Source organism: Watersipora subatra, chromosome 11, assembly GCF_963576615.1.
Source record: "Watersipora subatra chromosome 11, tzWatSuba1.1, whole genome shotgun sequence".
In the NCBI taxonomy this organism is placed as follows: Eukaryota; Metazoa; Bryozoa; class Gymnolaemata; order Cheilostomatida; family Watersiporidae; genus Watersipora; species Watersipora subatra.
In genome coordinates, this window is record NC_088718.1 from 12,653,711 (window position 1) to 12,673,631 (window position 19,921).

The following is a 19,921-nucleotide window of genomic DNA, read 5'->3' on the forward strand; positions in this document are numbered from 1 at the left end:
CGATCTTCGCGCTATCTTCATCTACATGTACATGTACATGTACATGTTCATGTACATGAACATGTACTACGTATGCGTTATATATATATACATATACTATGTACTATGTACTATGTACTACGTACGTGTAGTGTGTAACAGTATATATAACTTTGCTGCTGCATTTCCGCGTCAAAACCCTTCTGGCAAGCGTGATCAATTAAAGCGCGACACTTTTTGTAGTCGAAGGATGTACTCTACTCGTGTATAACGAAAACTGTTGCAGCGTCCGATCTCAACATAAAAATAACATATTCTCACTTTTAATCCGAAGAAATCTCTTTTAAAGGAAGTTTGTTACTTTTTCTCGACATAAAGTGACGCGCTATCGTAGATCTTATTAGTTTACCGGCTATCTAATGTCTACGCGTGTAAAGACAGGTGAGTAGTAAGCGCCGTTCTTTGGCTTGTTCTTCTCATCTACGAGTTCGAAAGAAAACAGCCCTACATAGAAAGCTTTTACTTACGCGAACAGGTGTGTTAAAAAGATGTTCACGTCGAACCAAATAAAGCGATGCTTTAGAAATGGTGTAATAGCCTCCAAACGAGTACGCTCGCGTTCGACCGCCGCGCGAGTAGCTTCAACTCCTAACGAAACAATCGTAGTACGTCTACTATATACACGTGTAAATTAGGATTCGTTTGCTCTCTCAACATCTGAAAGAGCGGTTAATCGCGCTGCAACGAAACATTCATGCGTACCATGTAAACTAGGATTCGTTCGCTCTCTCAATATTTGAAAGAGCGGTCAATCGCGCTGCCGGTTATTCGTCCAGCTCGCTCATTAGCTATGAAAAGCTATCGAGTTACTTCGAACGCATAGCTTAAAACTTTGCCATTGCGTAACGAATATTCCCAGCTCAAACGAATCGTTGATATTGTGCAAATTAGGAGTCGTGTGTACTCTCATACTTCGACGGCGTGGTTGTTCGCGCTCGATAATATTCGACTCGTTCACTCATTGGCTAAACGCATAGCGTTCAAGATCTCGCCGATTCGTACGAAGGTTGCAGGCTCGTTACCGCCGCTTCACGCGCTTTAGATTATTTCGTCAGCATTTTGAAAACTACGGTAAATATTTTCCTTTTAAATAATTATAATCGCGTGGAAATGACCTTACGCGAAAGTAGGCTTTTCGCTAGAGATAATTCCGCAAAGATAAAAACTGATGGAGCAACCTTAGCTACGCGCTGGCCCGCGCTCATCACCGAACTTAGTTGCCGTCGTAACGTAGATTCCACGTTCCGGTTTGTAATTCGTTTCGAAACTTTTTGACACAATTTACCTTTTAGACTTTTACGCATCCGCGAGTACGGTTTTGTTTCATCACGATCGAAGACGATCGCTCGAGTTTACATTACGAGAATGCGTATTTTGCGGCGAAAGGCCGAGTCGAGTTTCGTTTAGTTATTTATTTTAGCTTTTAGGTAAACTCGTAACGCCGACATACGAGTTGCGCAATTAAAAGGAAATCTTAACGCGAGTTTCTTGAGCTATTACGCCGCGCAAAATGAAAACGAATCGAAATTATATCCTCTTTAAAATACACGGGTAGCAGCGGCGCATGGCTGGTGAAGATGAGGAGATTGAAGCTAGCCGGATAGCATCAAGTACTAATAATATTCATATTATCCAGTTTCGGCTAAAACCTTTGAATGGAAATGATTTTTTATTTTATATCAAAAGATAGAGCGAATTAAAAGACTTTTAAATGGAAATGATTTTTTATTTTATATCAAAAGATAGAGCGAATTAAAAGACTTTTAAATGGAAATGATTTTTTGTTTTAAATCAAGAGATAGAGCGAATTAAAAGACTTTTAAATGGAAATGATTTTTTATTTTACATCAAGAGATAGAGCGAATTAAAAGACTTTCAAGCGGAAATGATTTTTTATTTTACATCAAGAGATAGAGCGAATTAAAAGACTTTCAAGCGGAAATGATTTTTTATTCTATATCAAGAGATAGAGTGAATTAAAGAAGCTTGAAAATTCTAAATTAGTATAATTTTGATAAAAACTAAAGGTCTACAGCACCCGGTATTCCCAGGCGGTCACCCATCCAAGTACTAACCGGGCTCGACGTTGCTTAGCTTCAGTGATCGGACGAGAACTGGCGTTTTCAACGTGATATGGCCGTAGACATTTAGTAAGCTTCAACAGACGCTAATGAGAAACGTGGCAATAATCAACGAACGCCCATTGGACAATATAGTCACGGCTTGGTGAGCATTATTATAACTCTGCGTTAATAGCGTGTCTCGAAGAGCGCATCAGTGTCTACGGCCATATCACGTTGAAAACGCCAGTTCTCGTCCGATCACTGAAGCTAAGCAACGTCGAGCCCGGTTAGTACTTGGATGGGTGACCGCCTGGGAATACCGGGTGCTGTAGACTTTTTATTTATTTTTACATCTTGCTATCTTCATCGCGATCTTCGCGCTATCTTCATCTACATGTACATGTACATGTACATGTTCATGTACATGAACATGTACTACGTATGCGTTATATATATATACATATACTATGTACTATGTACTATGTACTATGTACTATGTACTACGTACGTGTAGTGTGTAACAGTATATATAACTTTGCTGCTGCATTTCCGCGTCAAAACCCTTCTGGCAAGCGTGATCAATTAAAGCGCGACACTTTTTGTAGTCGAAGGATGTACTCTACTCGTGTATAACGAAAACTGTTGCAGCGTCCGATCTCAACATAAAAATAACATATTCTCACTTTTAATCCGAAGAAATCTCTTTTAAAGGAAGTTTGTTACTTTTTCTCGACATAAAGTGACGCGCTATCGTAGATCTTATTAGTTTACCGGCTATCTAATGTCTACGCGTGTAAAGACAGGTGAGTAGTAAGCGCCGTTCTTTGGCTTGTTCTTCTCATCTACGAGTTCGAAAGAAAACAGCCCTACATAGAAAGCTTTTACTTACGCGAACAGGTGTGTTAAAAAGATGTTCACGTCGAACCAAATAAAGCGATGCTTTAGAAATGGTGTAATAGCCTCCAAACGAGTACGCTCGCGTTCGACCGCCGCGCGAGTAGCTTCAACTCCTAACGAAACAATCGTAGTACGTCTACTATATACACGTGTAAATTAGGATTCGTTTGCTCTCTTAACATCTGAAAGAGCGGTTAATCGCGCTGCAACGAAACATTCATGCGTACCATGTAAACTAGGATTCGTTCGCTCTCTCAATATTTGAAAGAGCGGTCAATCGCGCTGCCGGTTATTCGTCCAGCTCGCTCATTAGCTATGAAAAGCTATCGAGTTACTTCGAACGCATAGCTTAAAACTTTGCCATTGCGTAACGAATATTCCCGGCTCAAACGAATCGTTGATATTGTGCAAATTAGGAGTCGTGTGTACTCTCATACTTCGACGGCGTGGTTGTTCGCGCTCGATAATATTCGACTCGTTCACTCATTGGCTAAACGCATAGCGTTCAAGATCTCGCCGATTCGTACGAAGGTTGCAGGCTCGTTACCGCCGCTTCACGCGCTTTAGATTATTTCGTCAGCATTTTGAAAACTACGGTAAATATTTTCCTTTTAAATAATTATAATCGCGTGGAAATGACCTTACGCGAAAGTAGGCTTTTCGCTAGAGATAATTCCGCAAAGATAAAAACTGATGGAGCAACCTTAGCTACGCGCTGGCCCGCGCTCATCACCGAACTTAGTTGCCGTCGTAACGTAGATTCCACGTTCCGGTTTGTAATTCGTTTCGAAACTTTTTGACACAATTTACCTTTTAGACTTTTACGCATCCGCGAGTACGGTTTTGTTTCATCACGATCGAAGACGATCGCTCGAGTTTACATTACGAGAATGCGTATTTTGCGGCGAAAGGCCGAGTCGAGTTTCGTTTAGTTATTTATTTTAGCTTTTAGGTAAACTCGTAACGCCGACATACGAGTTGCGCAATTAAAAGGAAATCTTAACGCGAGTTTCTTGAGCTATTACGCCGCGCAAAATGAAAACGAATCGAAATTATATCCTCTTTAAAATACACGGGTAGCAGCGGCGCATGGCTGGTGAAGATGAGGAGATTGAAGCTAGCCGGATAGCATCAAGTACTAATAATATTCATATTATCCAGTTTCGGCTAAAACCTTTGAATGGAAATGATTTTTTATTTTATATCAAAAGATAGAGCGAATTAAAAGACTTTTAAATGGAAATGATTTTTTATTTTATATCAAAAGATAGAGCGAATTAAAAGACTTTTAAATGGAAATGATTTTTTATTTTATATCAAAAGATAGAGCGAATTAAAAGACTTTTAAATGGAAATGATTTTTTGTTTTAAATCAAGAGATAGAGCGAATTAAAAGACTTTTAAATGGAAATGATTTTTTATTTTACATCAAGAGATAGAGCGAGTTAAAAGACTTTCAAGCGGAAATGATTTTTTATTTTACATCAAGAGATAGAGCGAATTAAAAGACTTTCAAGCGGAAATGATTTTTTATTCTATATCAAGAGATAGAGTGAATTAAAGAAGCTTGAAAATTCTAAATTAGTATAATTTTGATAAAAACTAAAGGTCTACAGCACCCGGTATTCCCAGGCGGTCACCCATCCAAGTACTAACCGGGCTCGACGTTGCTTAGCTTCAGTGATCGGACGAGAACTGGCGTTTTCAACGTGATATGGCCGTAGACATTTAGTAAGCTTCAACAGACGCTAATGAGAAACGTGGCAATAATCAGCGAACGCCCATTGGACAATATAGTCACGGCTTGGTGAGCATTATTATAACTCTGCGTTAATAGCGTGTCTCGAAGAGCGCATCAGTGTCTACGGCCATATCACGTTGAAAACGCCAGTTCTCGTCCGATCACTGAAGCTAAGCAACGTCGAGCCCGGTTAGTACTTGGATGGGTGACCGCCTGGGAATACCGGGTGCTGTAGACTTTTTATTTATTTTTACATCTTGCTATCTTCATCGCGATCTTCGCGCTATCTTCATCTACATGTACATGTACATGTACATGTTCATGTACATGAACATGTACTACGTATGCGTTATATATATATACATATACTATGTACTATGTACTATGTACTACGTACGTGTAGTGTGTAACAGTATATATAACTTTGCTGCTGCATTTCCGCGTCAAAACCCTTCTGGCAAGCGTGATCAATTAAAGCGCGACACTTTTTGTAGTCGAAGGATGTACTCTACTCGTGTATAACGAAAACTGTTGCAGCGTCCGATCTCAACATAAAAATAACATATTCTCACTTTTAATCCGAAGAAATCTCTTTTAAAGGAAGTTTGTTACTTTTTCTCGACATAAAGTGACGCGCTATCGTAGATCTTATTAGTTTACCGGCTATCTAATGTCTACGCGTGTAAAGACAGGTGAGTAGTAAGCGCCGTTCTTTGGCTTGTTCTTCTCATCTACGAGTTCGAAAGAAAACAGCCCTACATAGAAAGCTTTTACTTACGCGAACAGGTGTGTTAAAAAGATGTTCACGTCGAACCAAATAAAGCGATGCTTTAGAAATGGTGTAATAGCCTCCAAACGAGTACGCTCGCGTTCGACCGCCGCGCGAGTAGCTTCAACTCCTAACGAAACAATCGTAGTACGTCTACTATATACACGTGTAAATTAGGATTCGTTTGCTCTCTCAACATCTGAAAGAGCGGTTAATCGCGCTGCAACGAAACATTCATGCGTACCATGTAAACTAGGATTCGTTCGCTCTCTCAATATTTGAAAGAGCGGTCAATCGCGCTGCCGGTTATTCGTCCAGCTCGCTCATTAGCTATGAAAAGCTATCGAGTTACTTCGAACGCATAGCTTAAAACTTTGCCATTGCGTAACGAATATTCCCAGCTCAAACGAATCGTTGATATTGTGCAAATTAGGAGTCGTGTGTACTCTCATACTTCGACGGCGTGGTTGTTCGCGCTCGATAATATTCGACTCGTTCACTCATTGGCTAAACGCATAGCGTTCAAGATCTCGCCGATTCGTACGAAGGTTGCAGGCTCGTTACCGCCGCTTCACGCGCTTTAGATTATTTCGTCAGCATTTTGAAAACTACGGTAAATATTTTCCTTTTAAATAATTATAATCGCGTGGAAATGACCTTACGCGAAAGTAGGCTTTTCGCTAGAGATAATTCCGCAAAGATAAAAACTGATGGAGCAACCTTAGCTACGCGCTGGCCCGCGCTCATCACCGAACTTAGTTGCCGTCGTAACGTAGATTCCACGTTCCGGTTTGTAATTCGTTTCGAAACTTTTTGACACAATTTACCTTTTAGACTTTTACGCATCCGCGAGTACGGTTTTGTTTCATCACGATCGAAGACGATCGCTCGAGTTTACATTACGAGAATGCGTATTTTGCGGCGAAAGGCCGAGTCGAGTTTCGTTTAGTTATTTATTTTAGCTTTTAGGTAAACTCGTAACGCCGACATACGAGTTGCGCAATTAAAAGGAAATCTTAACGCGAGTTTCTTGAGCTATTACGCCGCGCAAAATGAAAACGAATCGAAATTATATCCTCTTTAAAATACACGGGTAGCAGCGGCGCATGGCTGGTGAAGATGAGGAGATTGAAGCTAGCCGGATAGCATCAAGTACTAATAATATTCATATTATCCAGTTTCGGCTAAAACCTTTGAATGGAAATGATTTTTTATTTTATATCAAAAGATAGAGCGAATTAAAAGACTTTTAAATGGAAATGATTTTTTATTTTATATCAAAAGATAGAGCGAATTAAAAGACTTTTAAATGGAAATGATTTTTTGTTTTAAATCAAGAGATAGAGCGAATTAAAAGACTTTTAAATGGAAATGATTTTTTATTTTACATCAAGAGATAGAGCGAATTAAAAGACTTTCAAGCGGAAATGATTTTTTATTTTACATCAAGAGATAGAGCGAATTAAAAGACTTTCAAGCGGAAATGATTTTTTATTCTATATCAAGAGATAGAGTGAATTAAAGAAGCTTGAAAATTCTAAATTAGTATAATTTTGATAAAAACTAAAGGTCTACAGCACCCGGTATTCCCAGGCGGTCACCCATCCAAGTACTAACCGGGCTCGACGTTGCTTAGCTTCAGTGATCGGACGAGAACTGGCGTTTTCAACGTGATATGGCCGTAGACATTTAGTAAGCTTCAACAGACGCTAATGAGAAACGTGGCAATAATCAACGAACGCCCATTGGACAATATAGTCACGGCTTGGTGAGCATTATTATAACTCTGCGTTAATAGCGTGTCTCGAAGAGCGCATCAGTGTCTACGGCCATATCACGTTGAAAACGCCAGTTCTCGTCCGATCACTGAAGCTAAGCAACGTCGAGCCCGGTTAGTACTTGGATGGGTGACCGCCTGGGAATACCGGGTGCTGTAGACTTTTTATTTATTTTTACATCTTGCTATCTTCATCGCGATCTTCGCGCTATCTTCATCTACATGTACATGTACATGTACATGTTCATGTACATGAACATGTACTACGTATGCGTTATATATATATACATATACTATGTACTATGTACTATGTACTACGTACGTGTAGTGTGTAACAGTATATATAACTTTGCTGCTGCATTTCCGCGTCAAAACCCTTCTGGCAAGCGTGATCAATTAAAGCGCGACACTTTTTGTAGTCGAAGGATGTACTCTACTCGTGTATAACGAAAACTGTTGCAGCGTCCGATCTCAACATAAAAATAACATATTCTCACTTTTAATCCGAAGAAATCTCTTTTAAAGGAAGTTTGTTACTTTTTCTCGACATAAAGTGACGCGCTATCGTAGATCTTATTAGTTTACCGGCTATCTAATGTCTACGCGTGTAAAGACAGGTGAGTAGTAAGCGCCGTTCTTTGGCTTGTTCTTCTCATCTACGAGTTCGAAAGAAAACAGCCCTACATAGAAAGCTTTTACTTACGCGAACAGGTGTGTTAAAAAGATGTTCACGTCGAACCAAATAAAGCGATGCTTTAGAAATGGTGTAATAGCCTCCAAACGAGTACGCTCGCGTTCGACCGCCGCGCGAGTAGCTTCAACTCCTAACGAAACAATCGTAGTACGTCTACTATATACACGTGTAAATTAGGATTCGTTTGCTCTCTTAACATCTGAAAGAGCGGTTAATCGCGCTGCAACGAAACATTCATGCGTACCATGTAAACTAGGATTCGTTCGCTCTCTCAATATTTGAAAGAGCGGTCAATCGCGCTGCCGGTTATTCGTCCAGCTCGCTCATTAGCTATGAAAAGCTATCGAGTTACTTTGAACGCATAGCTTAAAACTTTGCCATTGCGTAACGAATATTCCCGGCTTAAACGAATCGTTGATATTGTGCAAATTAGGAGTCGTGTGTACTCTCATACTTCGACGGCGTGGTTGTTCGCGCTCGATAATATTCGACTCGTTCACTCATTGGCTAAACGCATAGCGTTCAAGATCTCGCCGATTCGTACGAAGGTTGCAGGCTCGTTACCGCCGCTTCACGCGCTTTAGATTATTTCGTCAGCATTTTGAAAACTACGGTAAATATTTTCCTTTTAAATAATTATAATCGCGTGGAAATGACCTTACGCGAAAGTAGGCTTTTCGCTAGAGATAATTCCGCAAAGATAAAAACTGATGGAGCAACCTTAGCTACGCGCTGGCCCGCGCTCATCACCGAACTTAGTTGCCGTCGTAACGTAGATTCCACGTTCCGGTTTGTAATTCGTTTCGAAACTTTTTGACACAATTTACCTTTTAGACTTTTACGCATCCGCGAGTACGGTTTTGTTTCATCACGATCGAAGACGATCGCTCGAGTTTACATTACGAGAATGCGTATTTTGCGGCGAAAGGCCGAGTCGAGTTTCGTTTAGTTATTTATTTTAGCTTTTAGGTAAACTCGTAACGCCGACATACGAGTTGCGCAATTAAAAGGAAATCTTAACGCGAGTTTCTTGAGCTATTACGCCGCGCAAAATGAAAACGAATCGAAATTATATCCTCTTTAAAATACACGGGTAGCAGCGGCGCATGGCTGGTGAAGATGAGGAGATTGAAGCTAGCCGGATAGCATCAAGTACTAATAATATTCATATTATCCAGTTTCGGCTAAAACCTTTGAATGGAAATGATTTTTTATTTTATATCAAAAGATAGAGCGAATTAAAAGACTTTTAAATGGAAATGATTTTTTATTTTATATCAAAAGATAGAGCGAATTAAAAGACTTTTAAATGGAAATGATTTTTTATTTTATATCAAAAGATAGAGCGAATTAAAAGACTTTTAAATGGAAATGATTTTTTGTTTTAAATCAAGAGATAGAGCGAATTAAAAGACTTTTAAATGGAAATGATTTTTTATTTTACATCAAGAGATAGAGCGAGTTAAAAGACTTTCAAGCGGAAATGATTTTTTATTTTACATCAAGAGATAGAGCGAATTAAAAGACTTTCAAGCGGAAATGATTTTTTATTCTATATCAAGAGATAGAGTGAATTAAAGAAGCTTGAAAATTCTAAATTAGTATAATTTTGATAAAAACTAAAGGTCTACAGCACCCGGTATTCCCAGGCGGTCACCCATCCAAGTACTAACCGGGCTCGACGTTGCTTAGCTTCAGTGATCGGACGAGAACTGGCGTTTTCAACGTGATATGGCCGTAGACATTTAGTAAGCTTCAACAGACGCTAATGAGAAACGTGGCAATAATCAGCGAACACCCATTGGACAATATAGTCACGGCTTGGTGAGCATTATTATAACTCTGCGTTAATAGCGTGTCTCGAAGAGCGCATCAGTGTCTACGGCCATATCACGTTGAAAACGCCAGTTCTCGTCCGATCACTGAAGCTAAGCAACGTCGAGCCCGGTTAGTACTTGGATGGGTGACCGCCTGGGAATACCGGGTGCTGTAGACTTTTTATTTATTTTTACATCTTGCTATCTTCATCGCGATCTTCGCGCTATCTTCATCTACATGTACATGTACATGTTCATGTACATGAACATGTACTACGTATGCGTTATATATATATACATATACTATGTACTATGTACTATGTACTACGTACGTGTAGTGTGTAACAGTATATATAACTTTGCTGCTGCATTTCCGCGTCAAAACCCTTCTGGCAAGCGTGATCAATTAAAGCGCGACACTTTTTGTAGTCGAAGGATGTACTCTACTCGTGTATAACGAAAACTGTTGCAGCGTCCGATCTCAACATAAAAATAACATATTCTCACTTTTAATCCGAAGAAATCTCTTTTAAAGGAAGTTTGTTACTTTTTCTCGACATAAAGTGACGCGCTATCGTAGATCTTATTAGTTTACCGGCTATCTAATGTCTACGCGTGTAAAGACAGGTGAGTAGTAAGCGCCGTTCTTTGGCTTGTTCTTCTCATCTACGAGTTCGAAAGAAAACAGCCCTACATAGAAAGCTTTTACTTACGCGAACAGGTGTGTTAAAAAGATGTTCACGTCGAACCAAATAAAGCGATGCTTTAGAAATGGTGTAATAGCCTCCAAACGAGTACGCTCGCGTTCGACCGCCGCGCGAGTAGCTTCAACTCCTAACGAAACAATCGTAGTACGTCTACTATATACACGTGTAAATTAGGATTCGTTTGCTCTCTCAACATCTGAAAGAGCGGTTAATCGCGCTGCAACGAAACATTCATGCGTACCATGTAAACTAGGATTCGTTCGCTCTCTCAATATTTGAAAGAGCGGTCAATCGCGCTGCCGGTTATTCGTCCAGCTCGCTCATTAGCTATGAAAAGCTATCGAGTTACTTCGAACGCATAGCTTAAAACTTTGCCATTGCGTAACGAATATTCCCGGCTCAAACGAATCGTTGATATTGTGCAAATTAGGAGTCGTGTGTACTCTCATACTTCGACGGCGTGGTTGTTCGCGCTCGATAATATTCGACTCGTTCACTCATTGGCTAAACGCATAGCGTTCAAGATCTCGCCGATTCGTACGAAGGTTGCAGGCTCGTTACCGCCGCTTCACGCGCTTTAGATTATTTCGTCAGCATTTTGAAAACTACGGTAAATATTTTCCTTTTAAATAATTATAATCGCGTGGAAATGACCTTACGCGAAAGTAGGCTTTTCGCTAGAGATAATTCCGCAAAGATAAAAACTGATGGAGCAACCTTAGCTACGCGCTGGCCCGCGCTCATCACCGAACTTAGTTGCCGTCGTAACGTAGATTCCACGTTCCGGTTTGTAATTCGTTTCGAAACTTTTTGACACAATTTACCTTTTAGACTTTTACGCATCCGCGAGTACGGTTTTGTTTCATCACGATCGAAGACGATCGCTCGAGTTTACATTACGAGAATGCGTATTTTGCGGCGAAAGGCCGAGTCGAGTTTCGTTTAGTTATTTATTTTAGCTTTTAGGTAAACTCGTAACGCCGACATACGAGTTGCGCAATTAAAAGGAAATCTTAACGCGAGTTTCTTGAGCTATTACGCCGCGCAAAATGAAAACGAATCGAAATTATATCCTCTTTAAAATACACGGGTAGCAGCGGCGCATGGCTGGTGAAGATGAGGAGATTGAAGCTAGCCGGATAGCATCAAGTACTAATAATATTCATATTATCCAGTTTCGGCTAAAACCTTTGAATGGAAATGATTTTTTATTTTATATCAAAAGATAGAGCGAATTAAAAGACTTTTAAATGGAAATGATTTTTTATTTTATATCAAAAGATAGAGCGAATTAAAAGACTTTTAAATGGAAATGATTTTTTATTTTATATCAAAAGATAGAGCGAATTAAAAGACTTTTAAATGGAAATGATTTTTTGTTTTAAATCAAGAGATAGAGCGAATTAAAAGACTTTTAAATGGAAATGATTTTTTATTTTACATCAAGAGATAGAGCGAGTTAAAAGACTTTCAAGCGGAAATTATTTTTTATTTTACATCAAGAGATAGAGCGAATTAAAAGACTTTCAAGCGGAAATGATTTTTTATTCTATATCAAGAGATAGAGTGAATTAAAGAAGCTTGAAAATTCTAAATTAGTATAATTTTGATAAAAACTAAAGGTCTACAGCACCCGGTATTCCCAGGCGGTCACCCATCCAAGTACTAACCGGGCTCGACGTTGCTTAGCTTCAGTGATCGGACGAGAACTGGCGTTTTCAACGTGATATGGCCGTAGACATTTAGTAAGCTTCAACAGACGCTAATGAGAAACGTGGCAATAATCAGCGAACGCCCATTGGACAATATAGTCACGGCTTGGTGAGCATTATTATAACTCTGCGTTAATAGCGTGTCTCGAAGAGCGCAACAGTGTCTATGGCCATATCACGTTGAAAACGCCAGTTCTCGTCCGATCACTGAAGCTAAGCAACGTCGAGCCCGGTTAGTACTTGGATGGGTGACCGCCTGGGAATACCGGGTGCTGTAGACTTTTTATTTATTTTTACATCTTGCTATCTTCATCGCGATCTTCGCGCTATCTTCATCTACATGTACATGTACATGTACATGTTCATGTACATGAACATGTACTACGTATGCGTTATATATATATACATATACTATGTACTATGTACTATGTACTACGTACGTGTAGTGTGTAACAGTATATATAACTTTGCTGCTGCATTTCCGCGTCAAAACCCTTCTGGCAAGCGTGATCAATTAAAGCGCGACACTTTTTGTAGTCGAAGGATGTACTCTACTCGTGTATAACGAAAACTGTTGCAGCGTCCGATCTCAACATAAAAATAACATATTCTCACTTTTAATCCGAAGAAATCTCTTTTAAAGGAAGTTTGTTACTTTTTCTCGACATAAAGTGACGCGCTATCGTAGATCATATTAGTTTACCGGCTATTTAATGTCTACGCGTGTAAAGACAGGTGAGTAGTAAGCGCCGTTCTTTGGCTTGTTCTTCTCATCTACGAGTTCGAAAGAAAACAGCCCTACATAGAAAGCTTTTACTTACGCGAACAGGTGTGTTAAAAAGATGTTCACGTCGAACCAAATAAAGCGATGCTTTAGAAATGGTGTAATAGCCTCCAAACGAGTACGCTCGCGTTCGACCGCCGCGCGAGTAGCTTCAACTCCTAACGAAACAATCGTAGTATGTCTACTATATACACGTGTAAATTAGGATTCGTTTGCTCTCTCAACATCTGAAAGAGCGGTTAATCGCGCTGCAACGAAACATTCATGCGTACCATGTAAACTAGGATTCGTTCGCTCTCTCAATATTTGAAAGAGCGGTCAATCGCGCTGCCGGTTATTCGTCCAGCTCGCTCATTAGCTATGAAAAGCTATCGAGTTACTTCGAACGCATAGCTTAAAACTTTGCCATTGCGTAACGAATATTCCCGGCTTAAACGAATCGTTGATATTGTGCAAATTAGGAGTCGTGTGTACTCTCATACTTCGACGGCGTGGTTGTTCGCGCTCGATAATATTCGACTCGTTCACTCATTGGCTAAACGCATAGCGTTCAAGATCTCGCCGATTCGTACGAAGGTTGCAGGCTCGTTACCGCCGCTTCACGCGCTTTAGATTATTTCGTCAGCATTTTGAAAACTACGGTAAATATTTTCCTTTTAAATAATTATAATCGCGTGGAAATGACCTTACGCGAAAGTAGGCTTTTCGCTAGAGATAATTCCGCAAAGATAAAAACTGATGGAGCAACCTTAGCTACGCGCTGGCCCGCGCTCATCACCGAACTTAGTTGCCGTCGTAACGTAGATTCCACGTTCCGGTTTGTAATTCGTTTCGAAACTTTTTGACACAATTTACCTTTTAGACTTTTACGCATCCGCGAGTACGGTTTTGTTTCATCACGATCGAAGACGATCGCTCGAGTTTACATTACGAGAATGCGTATTTTGCGGCGAAAGGCCGAGTCGAGTTTCGTTTAGTTATTTATTTTAGCTTTTAGGTAAACTCGTAACGCCGACATACGAGTTGCGCAATTAAAAGGAAATCTTAACGCGAGTTTCTTGAGCTATTACGCCGCGCAAAATGAAAACGAATCGAAATTATATCCTCTTTAAAATACACGGGTAGCAGCGGCGCATGGCTGGTGAAGATGAGGAGATTGAAGCTAGCCGGATAGCATCAAGTACTAATAATATTCATATTATCCAGTTTCGGCTAAAACCTTTGAATGGAAATGATTTTTTATTTTATATCAAAAGATAGAGCGAATTAAAAGACTTTTAAATGGAAATGATTTTTTATTTTATATCAAAAGATAGAGCGAATTAAAAGACTTTTAAATGGAAATGATTTTTTATTTTATATCAAAAGATAGAGCGAATTAAAAGACTTTTAAATGGAAATGATTTTTTGTTTTAAATCAAGAGATAGAGCGAATTAAAAGACTTTTAAATGGAAATGATTTTTTATTTTACATCAAGAGATAGAGCGAGTTAAAAGACTTTCAAGCGGAAATGATTTTTTATTTTACATCAAGAGATAGAGCGAATTAAAAGACTTTCAAGCGGAAATGATTTTTTATTCTATATCAAGAGATAGAGTGAATTAAAGAAGCTTGAAAATTCTAAATTAGTATAATTTTGATAAAAACTAAAGGTCTACAGCACCCGGTATTCCCAGGCGGTCACCCATCCAAGTACTAACCGGGCTCGACGTTGCTTAGCTTCAGTGATCGGACGAGAACTGGCGTTTTCAACGTGATATGGCCGTAGACATTTAGTAAGCTTCAACAGACGCTAATGAGAAACGTGGCAATAATCAGCGAACGCCCATTGGACAATATAGTCACGGCTTGGTGAGCATTATTATAACTCTGCGTTAATAGCGTGTCTCGAAGAGCGCAACAGTGTCTATGGCCATATCACGTTGAAAACGCCAGTTCTCGTCCGATCACTGAAGCTAAGCAACGTCGAGCCCGGTTAGTACTTGGATGGGTGACCGCCTGGGAATACCGGGTGCTGTAGACTTTTTATTTATTTTTACATCTTGCTATCTTCATCGCGATCTTCGCGCTATCTTCATCTACATGTACATGTACATGTACATGTTCATGTACATGAACATGTACTACGTATGCGTTATATATATATACATATACTATGTACTATGTACTATGTACTACGTACGTGTAGTGTGTAACAGTATATATAACTTTGCTGCTGCATTTCCGCGTCAAAACCCTTCTGGCAAGCGTGATCAATTAAAGCGCGACACTTTTTGTAGTCGAAGGATGTACTCTACTCGTGTATAACGAAAACTGTTGCAGCGTCCGATCTCAACATAAAAATAACATATTCTCACTTTTAATCCGAAGAAATCTCTTTTAAAGGAAGTTTGTTACTTTTTCTCGACATAAAGTGACGCGCTATCGTAGATCTTATTAGTTTACCGGCTATCTAATGTCTACGCGTGTAAAGACAGGTGAGTAGTAAGCGCCGTTCTTTGGCTTGTTCTTCTCATCTACGAGTTTGAAAGAAAACAGCCCTACATAGAAAGCTTTTACTTACGCGAACAGGTGTGTTAAAAAGATGTTCACGTCGAACCAAATAAAGCGATGCTTTAGAAATGGTGTAATAGCCTCCAAACGAGTACGCTCGCGTTCGACCGCCGCGCGAGTAGCTTCAACTCCTAACGAAACAATCGTAGTACGTCTACTATATACACGTGTAAATTAGGATTCGTTTGCTCTCTTAACATCTGAAAGAGCGGTTAATCGCGCTGCAACGAAACATTCATGCGTACCATGTAAACTAGGATTCGTTCGCTCTCTCAATATTTGAAAGAGCGGTCAATCGCGCTGCCGGTTATTCGTCCAGCTCGCTCATTAGCTATGAAAAGCTATCGAGTTACTTCGAACGTATAGCTTAAAACTTTGCCATTGCGTAACGAATATTCCCGGCTCAAACGAATCGTTGATATTGTGCAAATTAGGAGTCGTGTGTACTCTCATACTTCGACGGCGTGGTTGTTCGCGCTCGATAATATTCGACTCGTTCACTCATTGGCTAAACGCATAGCGTTCAAGATCTCGCCGATTCGTACGAAGGTTGCAGGCTCGTTACCGCCGCTTCACGCGCTTTAGATTATTTCGTCAGCATTTTGAAAACTACGGTAAATATTTTCCTTTTAAATAATTATAATCGCGTGGAAATGACCTTACGCGAAAGTAGGCTTTTCGCTAGAGATAATTCCGCAAAGATAAAAACTGATGGAGCAACCTTAGCTACGCGCTGGCCCGCGCTCATCACCGAACTTAGTTGCCGTCGTAACGTAGATTCCACGTTCCGGTTTGTAATTCGTTTCGAAACTTTTTGACACAATTTACCTTTTAGACTTTTACGCATCCGCGAGTACGGTTTTGTTTCATCACGATCGAAGACGATCGCTCGAGTTTACATTACGAGAATGCGTATTTTGCGGCGAAAGGCCGAGTCGAGTTTCGTTTAGTTATTTATTTTAGCTTTTAGGTAAACTCGTAACGCCGACATACGAGTTGCGCAATTAAAAGGAAATCTTAACGCGAGTTTCTTGAGCTATTACGCCGCGCAAAATGAAAACGAATCGAAATTATATCCTCTTTAAAATACACGGGTAGCAGCGGCGCATGGCTGGTGAAGATGAGGAGATTGAAGCTAGCCGGATAGCATCAAGTACTAATAATATTCATATTATCCAGTTTCGGCTAAAACCTTTGAATGGAAATGATTTTTTATTTTATATCAAAAGATAGAGCGAATTAAAAGACTTTTAAATGGAAATGATTTTTTATTTTATATCAAAAGATAGAGCGAATTAAAAGACTTTTAAATGGAAATGATTTTTTATTTTATATCAAAAGATAGAGCGAATAAAAAGACTTTTAAATGGAAATGATTTTTTGTTTTAAATCAAGAGATAGAGCGAATTAAAAGACTTTTAAATGGAAATGATTTTTTATTTTACATCAAGAGATAGAGCGAATTAAAAGACTTTCAAGCGGAAATGATTTTTTATTTTACATCAAGAGATAGAGCGAATTAAAAGACTTTCAAGCGGAAATGATTTTTTATTCTATATCAAGAGATAGAGTGAATTAAAGAAGCTTGAAAATTCTAAATTAGTATAATTTTGATAAAAACTAAAGGTCTACAGCACCCGGTATTCCCAGGCGGTCACCCATCCAAGTACTAACCGGGCTCGACGTTGCTTAGCTTCAGTGATCGGACGAGAACTGGCGTTTTCAACGTGATATGGCCGTAGACATTTAGTAAGCTTCAACAGACGCTAATGAGAAACGTGGCAATAATCAGCGAACGCCCATTGGACAATATAGTCACGGCTTGGTGAGCATTATTATAACTCTGCGTTAATAGCGTGTCTCGAAGAGCGCATCAGTGTCTACGGCCATATCACGTTGAAAACGCCAGTTCTCGTCCGATCACTGAAGCTAAGCAACGTCGAGCCCGGTTAGTACTTGGATGGGTGACCGCCTGGGAATACCGGGTGCTGTAGACTTTTTATTTATTTTTACATCTTGCTATCTTCATCGCGATCTTCGCGCTATCTTCATCTACATGTACATGTACATGTACATGTACATGTACATGTACATGTTCATGTACATGAACATGTACTACGTATGCGTTATATATATATACATATACTATGTACTATGTACTATGTACTATGTACTACGTACGTGTAGTGTGTAACAGTATATATAACTTTGCTGCTGCATTTCCGCGTCAAAACCCTTCTGGCAAGCGTGATCAATTAAAGCGCGACACTTTTTGTAGTCGAAGGATGTACTCTACTCGTGTATAACGAAAACTGTTGCAGCGTCCGATCTCAACATAAAAATAAAATATTCTCACTTTTAATCCGAAGAAATCTCTTTTAAAGGAAGTTTGTTACTTTTTCTCGACATAAAGTGACGCGCTATCGTAGATCTTATTAGTTTACCGGCTATCTAATGTCTACGCGTGTAAAGACAGGTGAGTAGAAAGCGCCGTTCTTTGGCTTGTTCTTCTCATCTACGAGTTCGAAAGAAAACAGCCCTACATAGAAAGCTTTTACTTACGCGAACAGGTGTGTTAAAAAGATGTTCACGTCGAACCAAATAAAGCGATGCTTTAGAAATGGTGTAATAGCCTCCAAACGAGTACGCTCGCGTTCGACCGCCGCGCGAGTAGCTTCAACTCCTAACGAAACAATCGTAGTACGTCTACTATATACACGTGTAAATTAGGATTCGTTTGCTCTCTTAACATCTGAAAGAGCGGTTAATCGCGCTGCAACGAAACATTCATGCGTACCATGTAAACTAGGATTCGTTCGCTCTCTCAATATTTGAAAGAGCGGTCAATCGCGCTGCCGGTTATTCGTCCAGCTCGCTCATTAGCTATGAAAAGCTATCGAGTTACTTCGAACGCATAGCTTAAAACTTTGCCATTGCGTAACGAATATTCCCGGCTCAAACGAATCGTTGATATTGTGCAAATTAGGAGTCGTGTGTACTCTCATACTTCGACGGCGTGGTTGTTCGCGCTCGATAATATTCGACTCGTTCACTCATTGGCTAAACGCATAGCGTTCAAGATCTCGCCGATTCGTACGAAGGTTGCAGGCTCGTTACCGCCGCTTCACGCGCTTTAGATTATTTCGTCAGCATTTTGAAAACTACGGTAAATATTTTCCTTTTAAATAATTATAATCGCGTGGAAATGACCTTACGCGAAAGTAGGCTTTTCGCTAGAGATAGTTCCGCAAAGATAAAAACTGATGGAGCAACCTTAGCTACGCGCTGGCCCGCGCTCATCACCGAACTTAGTTGCCGTCGTAACGTAGATTCCACGTTCCGGTTTGTAATTCGTTTCAAAACTTTTTGACACAATTTACCTTTTAGACTTTTACGCATCCGCGAGTACGGTTTTGTTTCATCACGATCGAAGACGATCGCTCGAGTTTACATTACGAGAATGCGTATTTTGCGGCGAAAGGCCGAGTCGAGTTTCGTTTAGTTATTTATTTTAGCTTTTAGGTAAACTCGTAACGCCGACATACGAGTTGCGCAATTAAAAGGAAATCTTAACGCGAGTTTCTTGAGCTATTACGCCGCGCAAAATGAAAACGAATCGAAATTATATCCTCTTTAAAATACACGGGTAGCAGCGGCGCATGGCTGGTGAAGATGAGGAGATTGAAGCTAGCCGGATAGCATCAAGTACTAATAATATTCATATTATCCAGTTTCGGCTAAAACCTTTGAATGGAAATGATTTTTTATTTTATATCAAAAGATAGAGCGAATTAAAAGACTTTTAAATGGAAATGATTTTTTATTTTATATCAAAAGATAGAGCGAATTAAAAGACTTTTAAATGGAAATGATTTTTTATTTTATATCAAAAGATAGAGCGAATTAAAAGACTTTTAAATGGAAATGATTTTTTGTTTTAAATCAAGAGATAGAGCGAATTAAAAGACTTTTAAATGGAAATGATTTTTTATTTTACATCAAGAGATAGAGCGAATTAAAAGACTTTCAAGCGGAAATGATTTTTTATTTTACATCAAGAGATAGAGCGAATTAAAAGACTTTCAAGCGGAAATGATTTTTTATTCTATATCAAGAGATAGAGTGAATTAAAGAAGCTTGAAAATTCTAAATTAGTATAATTTTGATAAAAACTAAAGGTCTACAGCACCCGGTATTCCCAGGCGGTCACCCATCCAAGTACTAACCGGGCTCGACGTTGCTTAGCTTCAGTGATCGGACGAGAACTGGCGTTTTCAACGTGATATGGCCGTAGACATTTAGTAAGCTTCAACAGACGCTAATGAGAAACGTGGCAATAATCAGCGAACGCCCATTGGACAATATAG

The 19,921-nt window shown here is 39.5% G+C and overlaps 15 non-coding genes across 15 annotated transcripts; 7 read left to right on the plus strand and 8 right to left on the minus strand.

Annotated features, from left to right (window-relative positions):
• Positions 1 to 2,065: 2,065 nt before the first annotated feature.
• LOC137409348 (5S ribosomal RNA) lies at positions 2,066 to 2,184 on the minus strand. Its single transcript, XR_010980572.1, has one exon. It is a non-coding gene; the product is annotated as a 5S ribosomal RNA (ribosomal RNA).
• A 134-nt stretch (positions 2,185 to 2,318) lies between these two features.
• Positions 2,319 to 2,437, plus strand: LOC137409722 (5S ribosomal RNA). Its single transcript, XR_010980929.1, has one exon. It is a non-coding gene; the product is annotated as a 5S ribosomal RNA (ribosomal RNA).
• A 2,169-nt stretch (positions 2,438 to 4,606) lies between these two features.
• LOC137409349 (5S ribosomal RNA) lies at positions 4,607 to 4,725 on the minus strand. Its single transcript, XR_010980573.1, has one exon. It is a non-coding gene; the product is annotated as a 5S ribosomal RNA (ribosomal RNA).
• A 134-nt stretch (positions 4,726 to 4,859) lies between these two features.
• LOC137409723 (5S ribosomal RNA) lies at positions 4,860 to 4,978 on the plus strand. The gene has a single exon (XR_010980930.1). It is a non-coding gene; the product is annotated as a 5S ribosomal RNA (ribosomal RNA).
• Positions 4,979 to 7,077: 2,099 nt separating this feature from the next.
• On the minus strand, positions 7,078 to 7,196 carry LOC137409350 (5S ribosomal RNA). Its single transcript, XR_010980575.1, has one exon. It is a non-coding gene; the product is annotated as a 5S ribosomal RNA (ribosomal RNA).
• Positions 7,197 to 7,330: 134 nt separating this feature from the next.
• LOC137409724 (5S ribosomal RNA) lies at positions 7,331 to 7,449 on the plus strand. The gene has a single exon (XR_010980931.1). It is a non-coding gene; the product is annotated as a 5S ribosomal RNA (ribosomal RNA).
• Positions 7,450 to 9,604: 2,155 nt separating this feature from the next.
• Positions 9,605 to 9,723, minus strand: LOC137409351 (5S ribosomal RNA). Its single transcript, XR_010980576.1, has one exon. It is a non-coding gene; the product is annotated as a 5S ribosomal RNA (ribosomal RNA).
• Positions 9,724 to 9,857: 134 nt separating this feature from the next.
• On the plus strand, positions 9,858 to 9,976 carry LOC137409725 (5S ribosomal RNA). The gene has a single exon (XR_010980932.1). It is a non-coding gene; the product is annotated as a 5S ribosomal RNA (ribosomal RNA).
• A 2,149-nt stretch (positions 9,977 to 12,125) lies between these two features.
• Positions 12,126 to 12,244, minus strand: LOC137409352 (5S ribosomal RNA). The gene has a single exon (XR_010980577.1). It is a non-coding gene; the product is annotated as a 5S ribosomal RNA (ribosomal RNA).
• A 134-nt stretch (positions 12,245 to 12,378) lies between these two features.
• Positions 12,379 to 12,497, plus strand: LOC137409093 (5S ribosomal RNA). Its single transcript, XR_010980337.1, has one exon. It is a non-coding gene; the product is annotated as a 5S ribosomal RNA (ribosomal RNA).
• A 2,155-nt stretch (positions 12,498 to 14,652) lies between these two features.
• LOC137409353 (5S ribosomal RNA) lies at positions 14,653 to 14,771 on the minus strand. The gene has a single exon (XR_010980578.1). It is a non-coding gene; the product is annotated as a 5S ribosomal RNA (ribosomal RNA).
• Positions 14,772 to 14,905: 134 nt separating this feature from the next.
• Positions 14,906 to 15,024, plus strand: LOC137409094 (5S ribosomal RNA). The gene has a single exon (XR_010980338.1). It is a non-coding gene; the product is annotated as a 5S ribosomal RNA (ribosomal RNA).
• A 2,155-nt stretch (positions 15,025 to 17,179) lies between these two features.
• On the minus strand, positions 17,180 to 17,298 carry LOC137409354 (5S ribosomal RNA). The gene has a single exon (XR_010980579.1). It is a non-coding gene; the product is annotated as a 5S ribosomal RNA (ribosomal RNA).
• A 134-nt stretch (positions 17,299 to 17,432) lies between these two features.
• On the plus strand, positions 17,433 to 17,551 carry LOC137409726 (5S ribosomal RNA). The gene has a single exon (XR_010980933.1). It is a non-coding gene; the product is annotated as a 5S ribosomal RNA (ribosomal RNA).
• A 2,180-nt stretch (positions 17,552 to 19,731) lies between these two features.
• Positions 19,732 to 19,850, minus strand: LOC137409357 (5S ribosomal RNA). Its single transcript, XR_010980581.1, has one exon. It is a non-coding gene; the product is annotated as a 5S ribosomal RNA (ribosomal RNA).
• Between the last annotated feature and the right edge of the window lie 71 nt (positions 19,851 to 19,921).